Source organism: Canis lupus, chromosome 2 (genome assembly GCF_003254725.2).
Source record: "Canis lupus dingo isolate Sandy chromosome 2, ASM325472v2, whole genome shotgun sequence".
NCBI classification, from domain to species: Eukaryota; Metazoa; Chordata; class Mammalia; order Carnivora; family Canidae; genus Canis; species Canis lupus.
Genome location: NC_064244.1, coordinates 59,562,047 through 59,586,945, shown reverse-complemented (window position 1 = coordinate 59,586,945; position 24,899 = coordinate 59,562,047). Strand labels below are relative to the sequence as shown.

The 24,899-nt window shown below is 41.1% G+C and overlaps 2 long non-coding RNA genes across 8 annotated transcripts in view; one reads left to right on the top strand and one right to left on the bottom strand.

Annotated features, from left to right (window-relative positions):
* Positions 1 to 24,275, bottom strand: part of LOC112659996 (uncharacterized) — a 43,844-nt gene extending 19,569 nt beyond the window's left edge. For 3 of the 4 annotated variants that reach the window (XR_003136634.3, XR_003136635.3, XR_003136633.3), the window contains exon 1: positions 24,169 to 24,275. This is a non-coding gene — a long non-coding RNA (uncharacterized LOC112659996). Of the gene's footprint in view, positions 1 to 21,651; positions 21,737 to 24,168 lie in introns of all 4 variants that reach the window. The other variant, XR_004813945.2, reaches the window with a different exon arrangement.
* A 38-nt stretch (positions 24,276 to 24,313) lies between these two features.
* LOC118354038 (uncharacterized) overlaps positions 24,314 to 24,899 on the top strand; it is a 53,551-nt gene continuing 52,965 nt past the window's right edge. For 3 of the 4 annotated variants that reach the window (XR_004813941.2, XR_004813942.2, XR_004813943.2), the window contains exon 1: positions 24,314 to 24,493. This is a non-coding gene — a long non-coding RNA (uncharacterized LOC118354038). The remainder of the gene's footprint in view (positions 24,494 to 24,899) is intronic. The other variant, XR_004813940.2, reaches the window with a different exon arrangement.

Genomic DNA, 24,899 nt, shown 5'->3' with positions numbered 1-24,899 from the left:
TATGCAACTGTCTAGACAGTATAGGGCACTTGCAAAGAGAGCAGGTCGGGAAAAAATTGTCCATCAGTCAGACAACCATAACTGATTCTGATGCTAACTAATGGTGCAGATATTCAGCATTCTCTCTATGCGAAAGGCTTCGCTGAGCATTCGTTCTTCCCAAGCCAGTGGTCTTCTACTTATCTAGTGCTTTATGCAGCCTTTGGAAAATGCACTTGCTATTTAAACATTAAAATTAATGCCCAAAGAATAGCGGTTGAGCAAGGGGGTGCCACTGACCTGTGTGATTGGCTTTTGGTAAAGCAAAAATAGCCCTCCTCGGTCAACAGTATGTGCTTTCCGTATACCCACAGAATCTTAAACAGATGTAGTTATGGAAACTTTAGGATAGCAAAAGACCCAAACACACGCATGCACCCCCTTCATGGAACGTTTCTGTTCTTGAGTTGTAACGTGCGATGACGGGTTCAGGTATTTAAATTTTGTACTGCTGGCATTTTCAAATTATAATAATCTGTATATGTAACAAAAGAAGGAGGGGTTTGGAAATGAAATCAAATGTGTTCAGTAATTATTCCGGCCTTTTAGCAAGAGCAGGGATTGCCCTGCTCTGTGGCAGCAGAGAGGACCCCCCTATGCAATGGGGACACCACACTGAAATTGCTCTGCTCACAAATTGTGAGCGTGAACCAGGCTCATGGGCTTGTGCCTAAGGCTGGGGAGGGCCACCAGCTGGCTCCCCATTCTGAGAGTCCCACCTGCTCTTTGAGAGAGAACCCAAAGCCATGGTACCATCAGGTTCCATGCCTGTTGGGGGAAAGAGCCTTGCTCACGTTGCAGGGAAGAAGTTCGGGGCAGGCAGGTGGCTGCCCTGCACTGAGCAAAGCAACCACATTCTCCAAACTGGTCAGACCTTTAGGGAAAGCAATGACAACAATAAAATAATAATAATAATAATAATAGTAACAGTGTCCATGTATTGAGAGCTTACTAAATGTCTGGCCTGAATTTGGAGGCACTGTCCCATTTAACCCCCACAAAAATCCTGCACAGTCGTTACGATTTATTATCATCATTCAACTTTTGAGAAACTTGATGATCAGAAAAGTTAAGTAATCTGTCTAAACCAAACAGCCAGGAAGTGGCTGAGTGCAAGTTTGATTCCAGGCTAAGCTGGAGGCTCTGACCTCTCCTGGCTGCCCAGATCTGCTCCCTACCCCACTCAGGGCTCCCTTCCCCAAGAGGAGCAGGGGGTTACCGCGTGTAGGGCCCACTGGCGCCAGAATGCTTTGCTTCTTGCAAAAAGCAAGATACATACTTCAGCTGTTGGCATGAAGACAAATTCAATCTGGACTTGATCATATTTTTATTCTACCAAAGCCCTAGTAAACTATAGTTTTAATTTTTTTATTTTAATTTTTTTTTAGTTTTTTACTGGAGGAAAGGACCATGAAGACAAAAATGCTGCAGACCCATGAATTTCATAAGGCAGCCCTGCCCCCACTAGATCCTGGAGCTCTCTCAGAGTCTATTTTCTCTCTCTACCTGGAGGGACATGAGGCCTGGAAAGTGTAAGGAATATATCCTACGTTGCCCAGCAAGTGGATGATTAAGCCTGGACCCTTGATCTTCCCATCTCGCTTCTGAGCCATTGCCATGAATCGGAAACCTAAAGCTTCTTTTTGTTCCTTCTAGTCATAGGTGGGGGCATACATCTGAAATGGCCTTTGATGGACTTTTGCTCTTTGACATTTAACATCTCACAGGTTAACATCTCCATGACTTTTTAAAATAACTCAAATAGGGAAAGCACAAGGGAGAAATATGGTGACTCCAGCTGGTTCTTCCCTCAAGTTGCCACCGTTTCTATTAGATCCAAAACCATACATGAAGGGGCTCTGGGAAAGTTCAAAAGGCCTTATAGGGTTGAAAGATCATTATAAGAAAGCATTTATTGGGCTGGATGGTTAGAACCAAAAAATGAAAACAATTTCCTTTCAAAGCTGCCGGTGGACATTCTGGAACATCTATCTGCGTGGTCTACCTTTTGGGTTTAAATTTGTCAGAAGCACCCTTACGCAGACCCTCCCACTGGGAGTGGTGGTGGCCACCCCATCCCAGTCCCCATTCCTCCAAGGCCTCCCTCTGCTTCCTCTCCTTCTTGACGGCCAGAGACCCCACCACGACCAGGATCATTTCATCCTCCATCCATTCCTTCTGGGCTGCCCCTGTTGTTTCTTTTTAATGCCATTGATTCATTTCCTTCTTGTTTTGACCAGGCAAACAGCACACATCTGCTGCCACCAGGAGGTGTCAATAGTTCATACTGCTCAATTTGTGTGCCCCAAGCCCACGGTAGGGCTGATGGTGCAAAGCTTGATTCTCAAGTTTCCATTTCAAAGTATTATGCTGCATTCTTGGCATTAAAGATTCATAGGTTGAATTAAAGATTTATTTTAGGGGGTGCATTATTATAAGGCAAATCACGTTCTTTTCATTTTAAACATACTGGCTATTACGATTTCATCTTTTTTGCTAAAAGCTCAATTACATCAATATCACTCGAGACCCTCCAAACACTAAGCTAAAAGCCGGGCTTCTCAGCGGCCAAATGCCTATTGCCCTTTAAGGATTAACTTTGCTGAGAATGAATCCCATCCCTCCAATGCAGAGTTATCTCCCTAATAAAAAACGGAGCCAGTTACACCTTTGCTTAACACCTCTGGCTCGCTTCCTGTGGCTTACCAAATGAAGCTTGAACTTTTTCCTCTGTCTTACAAAGCCTTCCACAGCCTGAGCCCAGCCTGCCTCACATTTCCTGCTGTGTCCCCCACTTCCCTTCACACTAGAGGAGAGCAGGCCCTGCCAGAGCGGCCTCTCTTACATAGGAGGGTCACTCTTTCTGCACCCTTCATTTGAGACCTAGGTTAAGTGACACCCAAATGTCCCGCACCTTCAGGCAGAGTGCTCACACAAGTCTGTGTGCCTCTATGATCTGGTTTACCTGGCCATATCACAAAATATCTCTATGTGCATCTGCTACTCCCGCCACCCAACCGAGTTGCCAAAGATAGGAGTTGGAATTATTTTTATTTGTAACCCCAGGGTCCAGCACAGTGTCAAAAGCACACTCCATAAAGATTAGTAAGCATATCAATAAATGAATGAGCAACTGAATGAATCCACCTGCCCAAGGACTAACAGGCATGTGGTCAAGAGAACAAAACAATAAAATCACCAACATCATTAACATTTCAATTCTTATATTTGGTAAGTATAGAAAACACTGAGTAGATACAATTCTCCAGGGAGGCTTCAAACACCAGGAGGTGATTACATTAAGTGCAAGAAATCATCCACATGGTCCTAGCCTTGGGCTGGGACCTGAGCTTCTGAGCTTCATTTCTGTTGATCTGGTCTGATGAGGTTTGAGATGGGAGACAGTGGTCCCATTTGCAGTTGACCAAAGAAGTGTCTGCTTTACAAAGGGGCCATCCTGACATCACATCTTGGAGGAGGGTGTGAGAGGCAAGAGGTGGAAGCCCAAAATGGTGCCACAGATAACAGCCATATATCCTAGTTGAATGATGATAACAGCAATAAAAATGTTTTGACTTTCATCTATCTGATTCTTGTAGCTATTTCTTGATTAATTCTGACCTCAGAGGGATGCCTGGGTGGCTCAGTGGTTGAGCGTCTGCCTTAAGCTCAGGGTGTGATCCTAGAGTCCTGGGATCGAGTCCCGCATCAGGCTCCCTGCATGGAGCCCGCTTCTCCTCTGCCTATGTCTCTGCCTCTCTTTCTTTGTGTCTCTCATGATTAATAAATAAAATTTTAAAAAAATTCTGACCTCAGAGGGGAAAAGTTTAAATTAACCACTTCCCAAAGCCCAATGGGTTGCCTGCATTCTTTTAGCTCTGAATTGAATGACAAACCTCTGGACCACAGCAGGACCCCATAAAAAGATCTCTTTCCTCAACAGACATTTCTGATTTAAGGAGTCTACCCCATTTGATTTCATTCTGAGTCTCCATTTCCTGTTTCAGAAGAGAACCCTGAGTCTCACATCAATGCTGGAGGTATGAGCTATACACCAAAATGTGGGTGACAACTACCACAGCAACAACCATGCCAGAATGAGACCTAGCATCTTGGTGAACTACCAGCCAAATTGGATCCAAACTGTTCATCCTACACAACATGAAATAAGCCAAGTTTCACTGAAGAAAAATAGATACCTAAGACCTTACCTATGACCCTAAAGCAAAACCATATCTTCAAGATACTTTCTGAACTGATGTTTCATTCTGTTCCTGTATTGAATTCATATCAGGGGACATTTTTTTTCCAGGCAGAGAAAAATATTCAGCAAATTTGACCATGTTTATTGCTTCCTTCTCTTCCTTCTGCTTCCCTCAAATTAAATCGCATTCCCTCTTGGTCACCACCTTTCCATTCTGTTTCATCTTTGACAATATATATGCATGAATGACCAAAAAAAAGTAGCCAAAAGATTTTTATCTAAGTTGGTATAATATTTCATGTTTTCTCAAAGAAAAATTTTGAAATTCATAGCTGCCACACATATGATGACAGAATTTCCTCTTTTTAAGAAGCTTGAAAGAATTTGTGAAGGATGATCTTTTAATAGATTTCAAGTAGATGAAACATGTCCCTTTGCCATCCAGGTAGTTAGCCTGTGGGGCTTCTAGTTCTGACTTGCACACTGTTCAAACCTGACAGTGGAGTGCTAGTTAAATAAGAGAGTTGGAGGGCCATATGCCCGTTTGATTGTTCATTTGCTCATTCATTCATTCATTCATTCACTTATTCAACAAATATTCAGTGAGCCCCTCAGTGATCAGCCCTCAGCGGATCCAGGGGAATTAGTAGTGAATAAATCATAGCCCTCTTTGGAGTTCACAGATTGGTAGAGGAATGAAACAGCAGTGGATAAATCGCCCTAGGATCAGGGCCACAGAGAGGTAGCAAGGAACTCCAAGGACACCTTGCACCTCTGATTAATGGTAGTGACTATTTATTTACCCATTAATGAAACACCTATTTCCAGGGAATTTGACTTCAAGGACCTAAGTTTATTCAACTCTATTTAACTGCATTCTGTCAAGTAGGAAGTACTTGTAATCCCCAGAAGGGCCCCTGCACAGCGTCAGCAACATAGCATCAGCAGGCTGGGCTGAGATTAGAAATGACCTGGGGGCACCTGGGTGGTTCAGTCCTTTGAACATTTGACTCTTGATCTCACTCAGGTCTTGATCTCAGGGTTGTGAGTTCAAGCCCCATGTTGGGCTCCATGCTGGGCATAGAGTCTGCTAAAAAAAGGAAAGAAGAAGAAGAAGAAAAGAAAAGAAAGAAATGACCCAAAATAACAGTGGTAGCCAACTGACTGTGCGTTTACTTTGAGCTACTCACACTTCAAAGCACTTAAATTCATTGTACCCTCAAAACCACCCTCTAAGGTTGGTACCATTGTAATCCTCATTCATAAATGGTGAGCCTGAAGCACAGGAAAGATGAATGACTTGCCCAGGCACACAGTTTGTAAATAGAGCATATATCTTTATTTACTCAATGAAATACAATCTAGAGGTGTTCTCTGGAGCTATCTCCTTGCTGTTAGTTTTCTCTCTTTCTCCCTGTCTTTTATAAAAATTATGTGTACCATTCACAAAGGCAAACAAATGAAAAATCAAAATAAGTGCTTTGTGGGTTTGAGGATTCACAGGAATCCTCTGTTTTCTCAAAATTTAAACTTTTTAAATCTTCTATGAATGTTTTCATATAGGTCTAAAACATACAGCTTATATTTTTAAAAAGCACTAATGTGAAATCTAACAGGTAAAACTTATAATCTGAGCAAATGGGTAAAACATATCAAAGTAATAACTTAGTTTTTCTTTCAGTAAGACAAACTAAATTTAAAATGAAATCAGTAAAGTCAGGCTCCCTAAATTCATTTTAGAAACATGCACATAAAATCACCACAAAATTATAGGTTATTTTTTTTTAAAAAATGGGAACAAGCCCCTCCCTTACTTTTCAAAGATGAAAGAAGAAAGACTTATTGAACTCTAGTGAAATAAAGATTTGAGCATTCATTCTGCCTGAGGGACTGTACTTAATCATCATGCCTCAAATTCTCACTACTTAGAGATATTCCTTTGAATTCAAACATTGTCATCAGAAGGTTTCTATACTCTGTGTATTGACCTAAGAGGCAAAGAAGCTTATTATAACATATTAGTATCTTGTGATAAAATATTATCACTTAATCTGTAAAATTAGCTAACTACAATCTTGGAAAGCATTCAGGAGAACTATAAAAGAATAGGACTCAGGGAAAGTAAATTTAATTAATGGTGAATCTTCATGGCTTTTCATGTCATTTTGAGAATTCTATTTCTTATTGATTTGTAAGAACTCATTATATATGTTAGTGAAAATCTGCTGGGTTTGATCCTTTGCATCTCTTCTCCTTTCTTCTGGTAACAGAATCACCCTGTATTATGAAAAATGCATTCCAGGTATTTTTTTTTAATTTTTATTTATTTATGATAGTCACACAGAGAGAGAGAGAGAGAGAGAGAGAGAGAGAGAGAGAGAGGCAGAGACATAGGCAGAAGGAGAAGCAGGCTCCATGCACCGGGAGCCCGACGTGGGATTCAATCCCGGGTCTCCAGGATCGCACCCTGGGCCAAAGGCAGGCGCCAAACCGCTGCGCCACCCAGGGATCCCCATTCCAGGTATTTTGTATGGCACTGACCTACCCCTCTCCCTGCCACAAGGGTAGCACATGATCCATGCCTGGCCAGAAACATTGGTGGATAAACTACTAGAACCTAAGAACATAAGAAAAGTGACCCTCTTCCAGCCACGGGCTTATTCAGTGATGGACCTGTGACCCAACCTGGACTAAAATCCTTCCAAAACCTTTCCTGCCAGAGCTTCAGAGAAATGGCAGTCTTTCCTGGGGGACTGTTAAGCTGGTAGGGTAGGAGGCGCTAGACTGCAGACAACCAACATGGCTTCCTTATGAACAGAGCTTAGATCACTCCATCCCTGGACTTGCCAGTTACAGAAGCTAGCAAGTCCTCCTGTATGCTTCAGCAGTATTTGAACTGGATTATTTTCACTTCAGGAGAAAGCAGCCTTACAAAACCACATATTGAAGATATTAACGTTTTGTCTGCCACATATGTGGCAAGTGCTTTCCCCAACGTTTGTCTTTTAATTTTAAGGTTTCTGTCCTATAGAAGTGTTTCATTTTTAAGGAGTTAACTCCTTTCCCACTTTAATGTCTAGTTTTGTTCATACACTTCAAAACTACTCCTCAGAAGCCTTCTTGAACCAAAGTTAACAAATAGTTATCTTTTTTTTTCTAGTACTCTTATGGTTTTATTTTTACGTTTAACCTTTAATCCGTCTTAAATTTGTTGTATTGTCAGGTGTGTAATAAATCGGGAGCCAATTTTGTTCACAGATGATCAGTTGTCCCAATGTATTTAAGTTTCATAAAAAGCTTCCTGAGATTTCCTTGGCACTGAATATGTGTATGAATTTGGAGAGAAGTGATATCTTCATAATATCAAGTCCACCCATGCAAAAATGAGATGCACTCTTGAATTATTAAAGTTATTTTTATGTTCCTCAGTAGAGTTTAATAACTTTCTTTATACTGGTCCTGAGCAGTTTGTGTGTGTGTGTGTGTGTGTGTGTGTGTGTTTAATTTTATTTTTTTTTTTTTTTATTTTTTTTTTTTTGTGTGTTTTAATTTTTAAATGAAGCTGTTTAAACCATCATATTTTCTAAATCACATTTACTGTTTATGATGCCTCTTGGTCTTACAGTTAGGATAGTAAAGCCCCAGTCTCTCAGTATTCCCTGGGTTTTTCAGATGGTCAATTTCAGTAACTGTAGATAATAGTACCCTCACCACCTCCTTTCTAATACATGAACCTCATTTCTTATTTTCACTAATTAATTGGCAAGCACTTCCAAAAACTTGCAAAACATATCCATGACTAGATGTGTTCATCTTCTTTCCAACTGTAATGATATGATTCTAGTGAGTTTCAGAGGTAAGCAAAATGAGATTATATATGATGAAATTATCAAACGTAGATTAAGATTCTATTCCAATTTTTATTGAGTTTTTCTTTTTCTTTCATGTGTGTTGTTGTGGCAAAAAAATTACCTGTGAAATGCACAGTTCTTACTTGTTATAGTTTGATTAGTTTTGAAAAATGCATATAGCCATATAACTCAGGGGCGTAACATAATCTAGAATATTTCCATCATTTCAGAAAGTTCCATCCTATCTTTTCCCTGTTGATCCCCATCCACATCCTGACTGAGTCAAGTATTGATCAAATTTCTGTCACTGTAAATAAGTTTTTTATTGAGATATAATTCACATACCATAAAATTCATCCTTTAAAAGTGTATGAGTCACTAGTGCCTGTGATACTCAAAAAATTTTACAATTATCCCCACTATCCAATTCCAGAGTATTTTGGAATATTCTGGAAAAAAAGAAACCTGTACCCATCAGCAGTCACTTGCCATCCCCCTTTCCTGGCAAATGGTAATCTATGTCCTGTCTCTACAGACTGGCCTATTCTGGTCATTTCCTATAAATGGAATCATGCAATACATGGCATTTTGTGTCTGGCTTTCAGTTACCATAATGTTTTTAAGGTTTGTCCATATTGTTTTATGTATTGTTACTTTCTTTTTATGGCTACATAATACTTCATTGTATGGCTATACCACATTTTGTTTGCCCATTCATTGGTTGATGAATATTTGGGTTGGTTTTTGCTCTTATAAATAATTTTGCTATGAACACTGCATACAAGTTTTTGGGTCAGCATGTTTTCCATTGTCCTGCATATATACCTTGGTCTATAGGTTAACTTTGCCTGATTTAAATTTGATATAAATGCAATTATACTTCTGGTGTGTGACTTCTTTTGATCAGCATAGGTTTTTGAGCGTTGTTCATGTAAGTTGTTTTGCTTTAGTTCTGGGTAATATTTCATTCTTATTTATTTATTTATTTTTATTTTTTTAAAGGTTTTATTTATTTATTCATGAGACACAGAGAGAAAGAGAGAGAGAGAGAGAGAGAGAGAGGCAGAGACACAGGCAGAGGGAGAAGCAGGTTCCATGCAGGGAGCCTGATGTGGGACTCCATCCCAGAACCCGGAATCACGCCCTGACCTGAAGGCAGACACTCAACCGCTGAGCCACCCAGGCGTCCCTCACTCTTTTTTAAAAAAATTTTTTGTTTTAAGTAATCTCTGCACTCAACATGGGGCTCATCCTCATGATCCAAATCAAGAGTCATGTGCATCTCTGACCAAGCCAGGTGCCTCTGGGTAGTATTTCATTCTATGAATATATCCATTTGTTTTCCCAGTCTCCAATGGGTGGACATGTTCTCAATTAGGGGCTATTATGAATAAAGCTGGTATGAACTCGCCTCTATACATCTTTTTATGAACCCATGTTGTCATGTCCTTTAGGTATATAGCTAGGAGCTGAATTGCTAGACCAAAGAATAAGTGTAGGGTTAGCTCTACAAGAAAATATCAGAGTTTTCCATGTGACCGTACTACATCCAATTCTTACCAGAGATACATTCAAGTTCTAGTCACTCCACATTCTCATTAACTTTTGATATTTTCAGTCTTTTACAATTATAGTTACTCTTTTGGGTGTGTAGTGGTATCTCATTATGATTTTAATTAATATTTTTCTGATAACTAATGATGTAGAGTGTTCTTTTATGTGCTTACTGGCCATTTGTACCTCTTTTACTGTGAATCATCTGTTCAAGTCTTTTGCACATTTTAAAAGTTGTGTTGTTTTTTCAGTAATCAGTTATGAAAGTTCTTTATATGTTCCAGATACAAATTTTATGACTCATATATTTTTTGTGAATATTTTCTCCCAGTGTGTACTTTGTCTATTCATATTCTTGATTGTGGGATTTGATGAGCAGAAGTTTTTAATTTTGATGAAATTTTATGGTTATTTCTTACAGTATCTTTTCTAAGAAGTCTTTATCCCAAGATCATGAAATATTTCTCCTATATTCTCTTCTAGGAACTTTTTAGTTTCAGCTTTTACAATTGGGTCTATGATCCATCTCAAATTAATTCTTGTATATGGTGTGAGGTAAGGGTCAAGGTTCATCCCCACCCCCCCAACCCCCCCAGATATCCACTTCTTCCAGTGGCAATTGTTAAATGTTTTCCTTTATTGAATTATTTTGGAACTGTTGTCAAAAAATCAGTTGACCATGTAAATATGGATTTATTTCTGAAATCTCTATGTGTTTCATTAATCCATCTATTCTTACATTAATCCCATACTAGTTACTGTTACTGTACCTTCCTAATAAGTCTTGAAGTTAAGTAGTATGAGTTTTCCAAATTTGTTCTTATTTTTGAGGTTGTTTTGACCACTTTCATTTCTACTTGAGTTTTATAATCTGTTTGTCCATGTAGACCAAAAGCCTGTTGAGATCTTTATTGTGGTTGCATTTAATTTAGAGATCAATCTGGGGGAATTGACATCTGAATTGTATTGAATGCTCAGATCCATGGATAACATATCTCTCCACTTATTTAAGTCATTCAGTTCCTCTCAGGAATATTTCATAGTTTTCAGTATGGTAGTCTTACACATTTTATTAAACTTATTTTTAAGGCTATATTTTTATGATATTAAAAACATTTAAATTTATTTTCCAATTTTTTGCTACTAGCATGTAGCAATACAATTAATTTTTATACATTTACCTTGCATCCTGGCACCCTGCCAAATTTATGTATTTTGGCACTTTTTGTTTTTGTAGTTACCTTAGGATTTTCTGTGTATGTAATCAGGATATCTGTGAATAAGGACAGATTTACTATTTACTTCCTTCTTTCCAATCTATATGCTTTTATTCCTGTTTCCTGCCTGAATTTTACTGGCTATAATCTTCAACCCAATGTTGAACAGAAGAAGTAGAATAGTATATTTTTATCTTGTGCCCAATCCTAAGGGGAAAATATTTAGTCGTTCACTATTAAAGCTATCGGACTCTCAAAGATGCTTTTATTAGATTGAAAAAGTCTTCTTTTATTCCTAGCTTCTAGGAATGTTTTTGTTTTTCTCCAAATCAAAGCACTCCACTGAAAAAGCACAGGTCTTTCCTCACAAGAGAAGAAATGTCCCTCATCGACTAGGCTGAAGCAGGAAAGAAGGCTAGTCTTAAACTAGAGGAGAGATGTCTCTCTTTCTGAGACCAAGAAAGGTTGGGTCTAAGAATCAGAGGAAAGAGCATGCTTAGCAAGATTACAGGGATGGAGACGAAGCAGCATAGACAAGCTGCAGTAGGCTAATGGTGAAGGTGAGGCTCTAAGTGAGGTCAAGTTAGGGCTTTGGGTTCAAGACACACCTGTAGTTTAATGGGGTGAACAATTCATCCAGGCTTGCCTGGCACTGTCTCAGTTTTAAAATTGAACGTTCCTGCAAACTCCCTTAGTTCTGGGTAAATTGGGATAGTTGGTCAACCCAGGTATTAGTCATATATTACTCTTTGTGTTGTATTGCTGATCCCCCAATAATTCAGAAAAACCTGGTTGGAAGCCCTAACCCTGTCTTAGCTGTACTTTGAAGAATAGGGCAGGGACATGCATCCACGAGCTAGAAGAACCTGCCCCAAAACTGAATTATCTGGTAAGAGGCAGTGGGCTGAGGCTATGCATATTAATCGGGACTGCAACACAGAAGTGGTCTTCTGGAACCCCAGGAGAAAGATAAGGGAGGCAATAGGGATGGGATGGAGCCTGGACTTCCTGTGGGTGCTTATACAAACAGGTCCTGACCTTGAACAGGTGAACCTGGGGACATCTGGGATACAAATTGTTCAATACATCTTCCTATATTATGTGGAAAAACACATGCCACCCTCAGAGTTGATTTGCCATTCCTTTATTTGTTTGCAAATATACAAGTGACATTTTTCATTCCTAACACCAGGTGTTCAGATGTAGAACTGCTTGTGCATCGCCGTCTTCTTCAATGGAAAGAGTTAGACAATTGTCTTAGGACCTGGCTCTACCGCTTTCTAGTGTGAGGACCTTAGAAAGATTTCTTAAGGGACATCTGGGTGGCTCAGTGGTCGAGCACCTGCCTTGGGCCCAGGGCATCATCCCGGGATCCTGGGATCAAGTTCTGCATCAGACTCCCCACAGGGAGGCTGCTCTTCTGCCTATGTCTCTGTATCTCTCTCTGTGTCTTTCACGCATAAATAAATAAAATCTTTTAAAAAAAGAGAAAGATTTCTTAAATCTTGGAAGCATCACTTTCCCCACGTCTTCCATTCTTTAAGAATAATTCAGGAGAACTAAACGAGATAAGTGATAAAAACAGGGCCACATTATGAAATCCGCAGGCCCTTGGCACTCTGCCTTCATGGGTCCCTTCCTCCAAAACAAAGGGATAAAAAGACAAATATCATCCAGGTGGGATTCATTATTATATTCATTATTATTATATTAATTCTTAATCTTATTATACAAATTGATTAATATGTTCTTATATTATTATTAAATTTCTTATTTTCTTCTGGTTTTAAAACAAATGAAAATGAACACATTCCTGTGGGCTCCGAGGCTCCTACGCCAGCCCTGGTGTCAAGTGCTGGCACGGAATGAGCGCACAGTAGGTGCTCCCTGATTCTTATGCTCTTTCCCTTCCATCATACATCGAAAAGAGGTTTTTAAAAAACTTCGAGTGGCAAATTAAAATTCAAGAAATAAAGTAAAGAGCAAATGCTCCTCAAGCCAGTGGATGTCTGTAACAGCAGGTTTCACTTATAGTGAATATCACTTTACTGCTTTTAACAAACTTCAAAGAAAATGTTGTAAGGCCATTCATTCTCCATGTCTGTTTCACATCAGTCACAATTATATCCCGGCTTCACTTCTCCCCCCTTGTTATACCTCATAAATTGTGTAACCAGAATGTATGTGTAGTATATGGATTACATTAGGAATTGTCAGAAGCAGCCTGATAGTAAGCATCTGCACTCCCCCCACCCCTTCCTGGAGTATCTGAATTGCTCTGAAGGTACATTAAGGCACAGCACCAGCGATAATGGGGTCAGAAACACAGCTCGGGGAAAAGGACCCGACGTTCTTAAGGGTCCCTCTGGAGAAAACTGAAATTGCCACGGTCACGTTTAAACAACGGTGCAACACTCCTCTGATGAATATGCTTGCTTACTTGTTGCATGGTGGGCAAAAATGAAGACAAAAATCAAATGTCCAATGAAAGTGAAACCTCGCTGTGGATCATGGAGGAAAATGTGGGTTTCCAAAGCAGGAGAGTGTGGAACCCCCAGAGATGTCATTCCGGCAGAATTTTCTGTAGCAATGAAATATCTCTGAGATGCCCAACTTGGTTCTTCTCGGCTCCTTTCATTCCAAGTGGAGACCCCTGGGTGTTAGCAGCCATCCTTCCCATAAGGAAGCAACTAGGGAGATGGAATGACAACCAGAGGCCTCTCTGGAAACCTCATGGACTCCACAGAGTGCTCGATCCTCCCTCCAGCCCTCCCTGCCCCCACCCTGGTCCCCTCTCCCCACATTGTGAAGAACCAAGGAAATGACTCAGCAGTGGCCAGCAAATTTTTCTGTCTGAGAGATGCAATTAAAAAAAAAAAAAAGAGTTATATGGCCGAAGAATACAGATTACTTGTTCTAAATGTAAGAGCTTTAATAGATTTATATTTATCATTCTTGTTGCATTTATAAGATCATTGAAATTCAACACTGTCTCATTGATCCAGCAATGGGAGAGAGAGCTGCTTCCCACATGTGGCTTTTCCTGATAACCCGAGCTTTAGACCCTTTGAAGCACCAGTACCTGTGATAGTTGAATCTCTTCTTTTTTTTTTTTTTTGGATAAAAATTTCCAAAATGTCACACGTGTTTTGCAGCCTTTCAAACAGACTTTCCTGAAACATAATTTAGTCTTTGTTGAGGGTCAGCCTGTGGCATTCTGCTAAATGCGTGGAGAGGGTGGATGCTGCAAGGACTCTGGCACGATGTGGGCTGGCTTCCCACGACACTCTGCTGTTGCTGCCGCTGCTCAAATTTGGGAACAGTTACATATCTCATCGCAGTCCCATTCCCATCCGCAGCGACAGACCAGAGCCTGCCGCCTCTGAGGGATGCTGGGAGTGTTAACACCTGCTACTACTATTTCAAGTGTTCCCCATGATGCTTGGGAGATAGAAAGCATTTTTTTTATATAGTATTAAAAAATGTGGAGAATAATATAAATAAAATGAATAAACAAAATGAAAATGTAATAAAAACTGTAATAAGCTGGGGCACCTAGGTGTCTCAGTCAGTTAAGCATCTGTCTTCAACTCAGGTCATGATCTTCGGGTCCTGGGATCCATCCGCATTGGATTCCCTGCTCAGCGGGGAGCCTGCTTCTCCTTCTCCCTCTGCCTGCTGCTCTCCTGATTGTGCTCTGTCTCTCTCTTTCAAATAAATAAAATTTTAAAAAGAAAAACAAACTATAACAAACTGAGAGAGCATCTTGATGCTACAGACATGACATTGAAGGCTTCTTAGTAGGCCGAATTAATTCCACCTACCCTAGACGGCCTCAGAGCTCCTTAGCTTCGGTTCATGGTTTCCCTAACAGTTCTCTGTACAGTCTTACAGTTCTCTCCTCTCCATGGGCTCGGCGCTGACTTCAGCTCGTTTCTCCTCTAGTGTTTTGCTTCTAATATCCTGTGAGAATGGAAGCCTCATCAGGTTGGAAGGAAGTATTTTTTTAGCCAGAGCAGGTGAGGTCCAAGGCATGGCTTTAGATATTTTTTCCTGAGCTGGGGGTGGAAATGTACGACCATTAGTGCATTGTATTAGTCAGGATGGGCTAGGCTTTGCTGCAGGAACAGACAACCATAAAATCTCTAGGGGCTTGACACATCAAAAGTTTGTTTCTCATGCATTTGGTGTGTTCCCTTGGGCTGCAGAAGGGCTCTACTCAGTATGGTCATGCAGGGACCAGGCTGACAGAGGCCCCATGTTCATCCATGCTTCCACAGTCCCATGTAGAGAAAGGGGAAGTGGCAAATTGCTCAGTAGGTCTCATACATTCTGCAGAAAATCACATATGTCTTTATGCTTACATTTCATTGGTGAACATATTTGACTTCTCAAAGGCAGATAAATGCGATTCCTTTATGGGATGGCAATGAGGCTGAAGGAGAACTAGGTTATCTCACGCATGGCTTTGGGTTTATATATTTTAGCTAATAAAAATCCTATCTTATATTTATTGTGTGCCAGTGCTGTGCTAAGTGCTTTCCATGTAATACATATATCCCCCTCTATACATATGACAAAATTAAGACTCAGACTACTTAAGTCACTTGTTCACAGTCATAAAGATAGTAATAACATGGCTAAACTGATATTCAGAGCCAGCCTGACACCAAAGCCCCATGGTCTTAGCCAACTTTTTTTAAATCTCAAATACATTCTCTATCACTGAGGTCAATAAAAGCCTTGAAGTAGGGAGATTCCTGGCTGGCTTAGCCAGTAGAGCATGTGGCCCTTGCTCTCGGGGTCCTAAGTTCAGGCCTCACACTGGGCATGGAGCCTACTTAAAATAAGAAACTAAAATAAAATAAAAAAGAACCTTGAAATGAGTGACTTATCTTATTGTTTCATCTGTGCAATTTATCCACCAAAGAATGCTCAAAATTTCCTCTGTTCCTTGTCTGTCTTTCCACCAGAGGGACTGCTTTCTTTTTTTAGATTTTTTTTAGATTTATTCATGAGAGACACAGAGAAAGAGAATGGGACTCGATCCCAGGATCCCAGGATCACGACCTGAGCCAAAGGCAGGTACTCAAGCACTGAACCACCCAGGTGCCCCAGAGGGACTGCTTTCAATTGAACACATACATTATGAACATTTACCATGCGCTTAGCTGTGAACATGCCATGAGGGATTCCAGGGCAAGGTCTAATAAACAACACTGTTCTTGAGCTCTGATTTTCTATAATCTTTTAAGAGAGATCTCCTGAATAAAACAATTAAAGAAGAGATATAAGATATAAGACATATGTGGGATCCCTGGGTGGCGCAGCGGTTTGGCGCCTGCCTTTGGCCCAGGGCGCGATCCTGGAGACCCGGGATCGAATCCCACGTCGGGCTCCCGGTGCATGGAGCCCGCTTCTCCCTCTGCCTGTGTCTCTGCCTCTCTCTCTCTCTGTGACTATCATAAATAAATAAGGAAAAAATATTAAAAAAAAATAAAATAAAATAAAAAAGACATATGTATCAGAGTTAACAGAATATAGTTTGCATCATGTGCCACAGACCATTCTATTTGTTGTTGTCAGCATCAGGGGCTAGGAAGAAGAGTCTATGGATTGGCAAAACCTGGATAACAAAGGCGTTAATCCTAAAGAAGAGGATGTATGAAAGGGGAGGAAGTTGGCCTGATGGGAATGGGAAATGCAGGTTAGGGGGAAAAAGAGGCAAATTAGGAGGGACCTTGAATATCAGGGAAAAATCAAGATCCTATTCCATTGGTAAAGGGATAAAGAAAGATACAAGGCATGTGCTAATTATTTTTTTTTCAAAATCCTTAAAAAAATATTTTATTTATTCATTTGAGAGAGATAGTGAGAGAGCGCACAAGTGAGGGGGCAGAGGGAGACAGAAAAGCAGACTCCCGCTGAGCAGCAAGCCCAATGCAGGACTTGATCTCAGGACCCTGGGATCATGACCTGAGCTGAAGGTAGACACTTAACTGACTGAGCCACCCAGGTGCCCCATCTTTTTATAAATGTTTTAAAAATATAGAACATTGCAGATAACATGGAGTTTGTTTTGCCTTCCAACCCCAACCCCTCTTGGTTGCCATCACCACTTGTCTCCCAAGAAAAATCTACTCTCCTGATTTGGTGGGTAACTTTCCAGTTTGCATTTTTACATTTTTCTTCTACTGGTATGGAAGTTATGTATTCAATTTCTATACTTTAGGGCTACCCTTGTCTTAACATTTGCACCTAAATTAAAGTCTAGAATTACCCAATATCACTTACCTCTTTTGAAATAATGTGTGATCTAACTCTGATCTTCTATATCATTCATGGTTTTATGACTTAGAAATTTATTTCTACCTTAGTTTTAAACATTCATAGAGGAGACTTCAAAAAAATTTTTGTGTTTAAGTAATCTCTATAGCCAATGTGAGACTCAAACTTACAGCCTGGAGATCAAGAGTCACATGCTCTACCAACCGAGCCAGCCAGGATCCCCATAAAGGAGACATTTTAAATTATACTACTGAGGGTTTATTTAGCTCTACCCTACATTTATCCATTTCTTCAATGCTGCATTTTACTTCTTTTCCTTTTTTGCCAAAGTAAATATTCACATACTACCCAACACAAAGTGTTATTTCCCAAAATAGTTTCTTGATGTCTAAAGTTGACTTTATTTTACTTCCACTCTGGGATGATAGTGTGTGTCAGCATTTAGGTGCATTTTTCCTGTGGACCTATCCCTGTCTTTACAACACAATAGCTGTGTTGTGCCAACTATGGCTGCTTTTGAGAAGTACGCTCTTGATAGAAGGTAACATGTTCTTCTTCTTTCTGTTAGTTTTTAAGGCTAATACTCTGCAATTCAACTACTGTGTTTAAAAGTGGGTTTATTTCTAATTATACTGCATGGCACCTGGTGTGTTGCTTTAATTTGAAGACTCATGTCTTAGATAATGGTAATTTTTGACTATTATCTTTTTGCCTTTTACTCTATTTTTTTTTCCATTTGGAACTCTTAAGAAACCTATGTAAGACCTAATTTAATCAACTTTTGTATTTTCCATCCCTTTGCCTTTTGTGTTATAGCCTAGGTGATTTCCTCTGATCTGTCTTCCAGTTCACTTATTCTCTCATCAGCCACATCTACTTATAGTCCAACTGGCCTATTAGGTTTTCATTCCTTTTTTTTTTTCCTTCATTTTTAGAACCTCCCCCCGCAAAATCTGCCCATTTTCAAATAATTTTATTCTTGGATCGTGTTACCATTCCTTTTTTCATGTCTTGAAATGTTTTAAAATATTCATTTGAAATTGAATCTTTTTTGATTGTTATTCTATTATTTCTAGTTCTTGAAATGCAGGTTTTCTCATTTGTCCCGTCTATTGTGATTGGCTTCCTTTTGTGGTTTCTTTTCTTTTCTTTTCTTTTTTTCTTTTCTTTTCTTTTCTTTTCTTTTCTTCTTTTCTTTTTTCTTTTCATTTTGTTTCTTTTCTCATTTTTTCTTTCTGTAAACTCTTCTTTATGGAGATGACAGAGAAAGGGGAGTCTATGGAAGTTTCATGTGCTCTAGAGCATCCCTCTGAGTATTTTTACATTTACCAATTCTGGACAAGATTTTAGGAAAATTCTAATTTTGAGATACCTGAGTAATAGTACCAGGCCTTACACCATTGTGGCACGAATCTCTATTTTGGGGGGATGATTTCTACTACTCACATGGCCTTGTAAGCTTCCCTACTATTCCCTGAGACTTGTGGATGGTTTCACTAGTCCCTGACTCAGAAGATACTAGAATAGCTCTTCAGGACCCCTGGCTTCATGCATGTAGCCTGGTTCCTGTTCCTGGCACTCATGGGGCCTACTCAGGCCTACACGATCCTGCTCATAGTGCTTCAAGCTTCAGCTGCTGAGGCTTCTCTGTCCTATTGATTCACATGGGCACATTTTCATTTCACCTCTCTCTTATCATGGCAGCTCAGTATCTTGTCTGTTTCTGACACTTGTAGGTTTTCTTTTTTGTTTTTAAGTTTGAAATTGTGTTAAAAATTGGGGAGGGGGGATATGTTCACCCACATATCTATATATGTGTGAAGTGGAAGGAATTTTTTGTTGCTGTTTGCTTAATTAATTAATTAATTATCCATTCATTCATTAAAAAAATTTTTTTTTAAGATTCCCTTATTTATCTTAGAAAGAGAGACTGCACAAAAATCCAAGTGGGGAGAGGGGCAGAGGGTGAGGGAAAGAAGCAGATTTCTTGCTGAGCACAACTGGATGAGGCTTGATCCTACAACCCAGAGATCATGACTTGAATTAAAATCAAGAATCAGATGCTTAACCAACCGAGCCACCCAGGCACTCCTGTTCATTCATGTATCTGTGCATCAGCTCAGGTTGGTGCTATTGAACTGCCTCCATGGAAAAAGAATTTTAAAGGAAAATGCATGGGACTTGGCAACTTGTTATGTGGAATTGCCCTAGTTTGCATTCCTACTCTCTCCAAAAGAGGCAATTCTGAGCTAAGAACTTGAGAGCAGGTATTTAATACGGAAAATGAGGGAAACACCAGTAGGGAAGTGAGGAAGTTAGAAAGAGAAGGGAAAATGGCCAATAATGGGTATTATCAAGTCATTTATTATTCTGGGCAACTGGAACTTAATCCTGGGGAAACTCGGGGAGTTCAGTTATCCTACCCAAAGGGGTAAGGAAGCTGAGGTATTTATACAACCTACTGTTGTCACTGGTTGAGGAATGCTGTCAAGAGGTAATCTGCCACCATCTCCAGCCTGCCACATGGATGGGTTTATTTCTGTATTGAGCAATACATTATCCCAAAACTTAGTGGCTTAATATAATGGTACACGTTTATGATCTCATATCCTCTGTGGGGGTTAAGGATTTTGGAATAGCTTAGCTGGTTGATTCTTCCCCTTGAGGTTGCAGTGAAAATTGGCAGGACTTTAGTTATCTGAAGACTTCACTAAGGGTGGAGGATCTAAGATAACCCACTCACACAGCTGGCTAGCCAGTGCTGGCTTTTGGCTGGAAGCCTCAATTCCTCTCCCTGTAGACTCTCCCATTGGACAACTCTAGGGTCCTCATGACAAAACATATGGCTTATGCCAAAGTGAGTGATCCAAGACAGAGCATGGCCACAGTGCCTTTTATGACCCAGTTTTCAAAATCACATTGTCATTTCCACCACATTTCATTTGACAGAAGCGAGTCAAGTCATGAAGTCTGGCCCACATTCAAGAGGAGAGGAGGGAGGAGTGTCAAAGAAACTGTGAACATATTTTTAAACCATCACAGCAGGCAAAGAGAGCTTTGGCAGCCAGAGATGGCCTCAGGCAAGGAAATGCAGGTGCTTCTGGAAATCAGGCAGGCTGAAGTGGGTAAGAGCAAAGGGGAATAGGTAGGGCACCATAGCGCCCTCTACAGAAATAAGTAAAGATGAGACCAATCCGTTTTCAAGACGTAAGGAAATTGACCTGTTACAAAGCAACATTGCAAAGGCCAAGGAGATGAAGAGGGGGTGAAGATTGGGACGTTTTAGGGATCAGTCTGCTGTGACCACTAAGAAAGAAAAATAATTGCCAATTAGATTATGATTCCCTATTGGCTGTAGGGTGTATCCCAGGTTCAGAGGCATGAATATGAGGGGAAAAAAATGACGTCTTAGGATAAAAAAATATAGTAATTGCCCAAAGAACTTCAGAGTTTTACATATACAATTTTTGCAAAAAACAAAACAAAACAAAACAAAACAAAAAAACACTCCTAAAGTTCATCTTCCATCTTGTATATAAACCATTAAATATTAGGCATAGTCAGTAGCATGATAGGGAGTCATAGGTTTGGGTCCTTACAGGGCCATATCTTAAAATTTTAATGAGTCACATTTTAATCTGCCCAAGCCTCAATCTTCACAGCTGCAAAATGAGAATAAAGTACTGCTTTGCCTCTCTTACAGGTGAATTAAAAACGAATTCAACGTCATTTTATTTTTTAAAAGATTTTACTTATTTGAGAGAGAGCGAGAGAGAGAGAGAGAGAGAGAGAGAGAGAGAGCATGAGCAGGGGGGAGAGGGAGGGGGAGGGGAAGAGGGAGAGGGAGACACAGACTCCCCACTGAGCAGGAGGCCTGACTGGGGTCTCCACTGCAGGATCCTGGGATCATGACCTGAGCGGAAGGCAGATGCACAGCCGACTGAGCCACCCGGGGGCTGTGCCCTCAACATCATTTTAAAATTAAAGTTTTATCAAGATGTGGGGTGCAGGTACCTGTGATGAATGTTCAGAAGCAGCCAGAAAACTCACAAGTAGCACGGAAGAAAAATGAACATTTTCTCCTTGGAGCTCAAGAAAAAAAAGAAGATACTGATTCCTTATCGTGCTAGTCAAAGTGGAATGATTCCTGCATTTTAAAGAAATTTCTCTGTTTAAAGACAAAATGGGAAAAAAATGGGAGTTGGTGGTTGGGGACTTGGGGGTAGTCCTCTGCAAGCAGTTGCTGCTCAGAAATGAATTGAAGGAGGAAAAAAACCCCAGTGGGTCATTTTCTAGCTGGTGCAATAAACCCAGGCTCAAGAGAGCCACATCCCTCATTGGCTGGAGCTAGCAAACCTGGTTATTGTTCACACATGGTCGTTTCCTAACGGTGCCTGCGCGAACCGAAACGGAGACAGAACTTGGGGCTTTCAGCCAGAAAAACCCGGGCTGCCACTTGGGGAGCAGAAAGCTCTCGATATAAAGAAATGACACACACCTGAGCAGGTCTGATATATATTCCTTTCTGCAGAGGGCAGTGGAGTACATTCCTGGGCCATTCATCATGTTGCTAAAATTAGATCCTGCTTAGAAGGAATGATATATTACTGATTACATAATAAAGATAGCTATATTTCTCATGAGAAACAGAAGGGAGAGATATATTTAGGCGTAGGGCAAATATATCCTTGATATGAAAAATGGATTCATTAAGTATTTAATCTTTATACCATTCCTGTGAAATAAATGCACACATACATCACACGTGTTTTAAAGTGACTTGATAATTAATATTGTTACACTTGAGAAAAATCCTGGCTCTCCATCGAGAAGTCATGTCAGGAGTCAGAGAAGGCAGGCCGAGTCTTGCCCTCCGCCGACGTCTGAACGAAGCAGCTTGGCTGCACTTTCAAAGCCAAGTGAACCATCCCATGTGCACGGAGGGGGTGAGTTGCGGGTCTGCACCGTGATTTCATCTGACTTTTTTGGTGAGGCCCAGCGGGAAGTAAATGCCTCATAACATTTCTAAGGGTCACAGATTGGCAGCTGAGAAGATCCCACGTACCAAAAGGTCTCTGTTAATTGAGTAAACCTTCATTTTTCCCCTTTGCACAAATAAACCTGTTCCTCCTCTGTCTCATCCCACTCTCTCCTCCTAGAGCCTCGCCACAAAGAGCAACCCTCACATTTCTTAAAACCTGAAGCTGCTGAGGAGGCGTTTCCAGATATGCTGGCGGTGATATTCCAACTTAAAACAAACACGAGTGTGTTTGATTGGAGTTTAAACAAACACACAGATTTGTAGCACCTCGGGTGTCAAAGATCAGTAAAAACAAATCTGGGTGGAATGAAAGAAGAACATAATTCTAAGAATAATAGCTTTGAATAGTAGATTGACCTAACTAAAGATTATTTTAAAGAGATTATGGGTAGGAGAAAAATACGAACAGGCTAGAAGGAGTTAAAAGCTCACTCCTTGTATGTTTATGCTGTGGGAAAAGAACACAGATTATGAAGTCAGATGGGCTTGGGTTCTGGTCCCAGCTATGGGATTTTTAGGCAAATGACTTAACCTATCTTGAGCTCTCCTTCATCTGTAATATAAAAATGAAAATCCTCTAGCCAGGCTGTTCTACAGGTTGACTGCATGCACGGCAGTGAATAAGACGCCAGCAGCAGTCCTCTTTCATTCTTCTTCCCTTTGCCTCCACCCACTTACACGAGCACAGGAAGGTGAGGCCAGAAACTCTTTCCCTCTCTCGGTGATGAAAAAAAGAAAGAAAAGAAAAAAGGAAAAGAAAAGAAAAAAGAAAAGACCTGCTTTCACTACTTTACCAGGCTAGAGGTAAACGTTGAAGTTCTAGAGAATTCATGCAAGGACACATTCATGCAGCAAGTCCTCAAATTGGTCAGGATAAGCTAGGCTCTGCTGCAACCATAAACACCCTCTGCCGCTCTGTGGCTTAGCACAAGAAAGGTTCATATCTTTTTCATGCCATCTGTCCAGTGTGGGCCAGCAGGTGGCTGAGCTGTATATAGTCACTCAGAGACCCAAGGCTCCACCATCTTTTGATGAAACCATCTGAACATGAGGCTGATGGTTCATCGTCTGGTCGGGGCGGGCTACAGGGGCCAATGGTGACAACAAAATAGCAGTAGCTCTTGATTGCTTCCACAAGGAAGTGATACGTGACACTTCCTCTCACATTTCAAAGGGTCAGGGAAATGCAATGCACCCAGGTGCCTGGAGAAGAGGAGGTTGGGAGCTGAAGCCCCTGTGCTGGAAGCCAGGTGATGAACCCAGGGTGCCTAGAACAACTGGGTGTATAGGCTTCCCACAACCCTGGCTGCGGTTGCAGTAGCCCTGGCTTCCCTGCTTCCCTGGGAGAAGGCTGCTTTGTAGTGTGGACCTACCGGTCCTGGACAGAATCTAACCCAAGCCCACCGTCTCCTCAGGTTCATGCCTTTGAGCGGCACTCTGTGGTTTTCACTAGTGACCTGTCTAAGTGGTTTGCACACCTTTCTCATGCCCCACTGAGTTGCCAAATTTTGGACACTTCACAGCCATGTGATCACCACTGTCACTGTGTCACACCTTATATTCACTCCAGGTCAAAGTAAACTCCCTGTGTAGCTGATGTCTGTATGATGTTCGCTTCTTTCCAGAAATGCTCCATCAGCACCTCCTCTGTTTGCCTCCTACCCATGGTGGACTGATCTCACTAATGGTCCCCATCCCTCACACCTCCCCTTGCCATGTGACTGCTAATGAGGTGAACGCATTTCTTTGTGAATCCAAAGGTCTTGTTCAGGGGTCTACGTTCAAGGTGATGGATCTGTCAGAGGATTTGGTGGTGGCAAGAGGTGCCAGGCTGTGATGAGTCGGGAGGGACACCACTGTGATTTAGGTCACCCTACCCATTTGAAGCAGGACCCCAGTTGGTGGCTTGGGGCACGGGGAACAGGGCCTGACTCCAAGAGGAAGAGGTTGGCAGGTCTGTGCCTGACTACGTACCAGCGGGCTGAGAAACCAGGAAGGTAGTCGAAGAGCAATCAGGAAATTGAAGACCAGGCCCAAGGGGAGGGTGAAGTGACAGCACCACTAGGCTCATCGGAACATGGTGTGAAAGACTAGTTCTAGAAACCATGGCGATGTGGACACAGGGATTCTGAGCTGAACGGGAATCGGGCACCTGTACCTGAGGGCCTGGGCAAAGCAGAGGTCAACAACTGTTGCTCACTTTCCTCAAGAACAGCTGCTGGCCGTCTGTTGACCCGCAGTGGTTTTCACCCCTCCCTGTGATTCAGGAAAACATACTAGCGCCTGAGCTCACCCTGAGGTCAGAATTTGATTGGTCCTCGTTGGTAGGATATAACATTATCAATAATGTGCAGCCTGAGTTGAGAAACATTTAAACAGTCTGCCTGTACCCCCTGCAGGCCCCTGCCCCAGTACAGGACTGCTCTGACTTTTTTCTTTTTTTTTTTTAAGATTTATAGGTTGATTTGATGAGGGGGCAGGAGCAGAGGAAGAGGGAGAAAGAAACTCAAGCCGACTCTGTGCTGAATGCAGAGTGTGATGTGGGGCTCAACCTCACGATCCTGACATCATGGCTTGAGCCTTGAAACCAAGAGTCAGACACTTAACTGACTGAGCCACCCTGGTGCCCTTGCCCTGATCTAACCACACTTGACTGAAGCACTTCTGCCTCCAAGTTTTTTTTTTTTTTTTTAAGGTTTTATTGA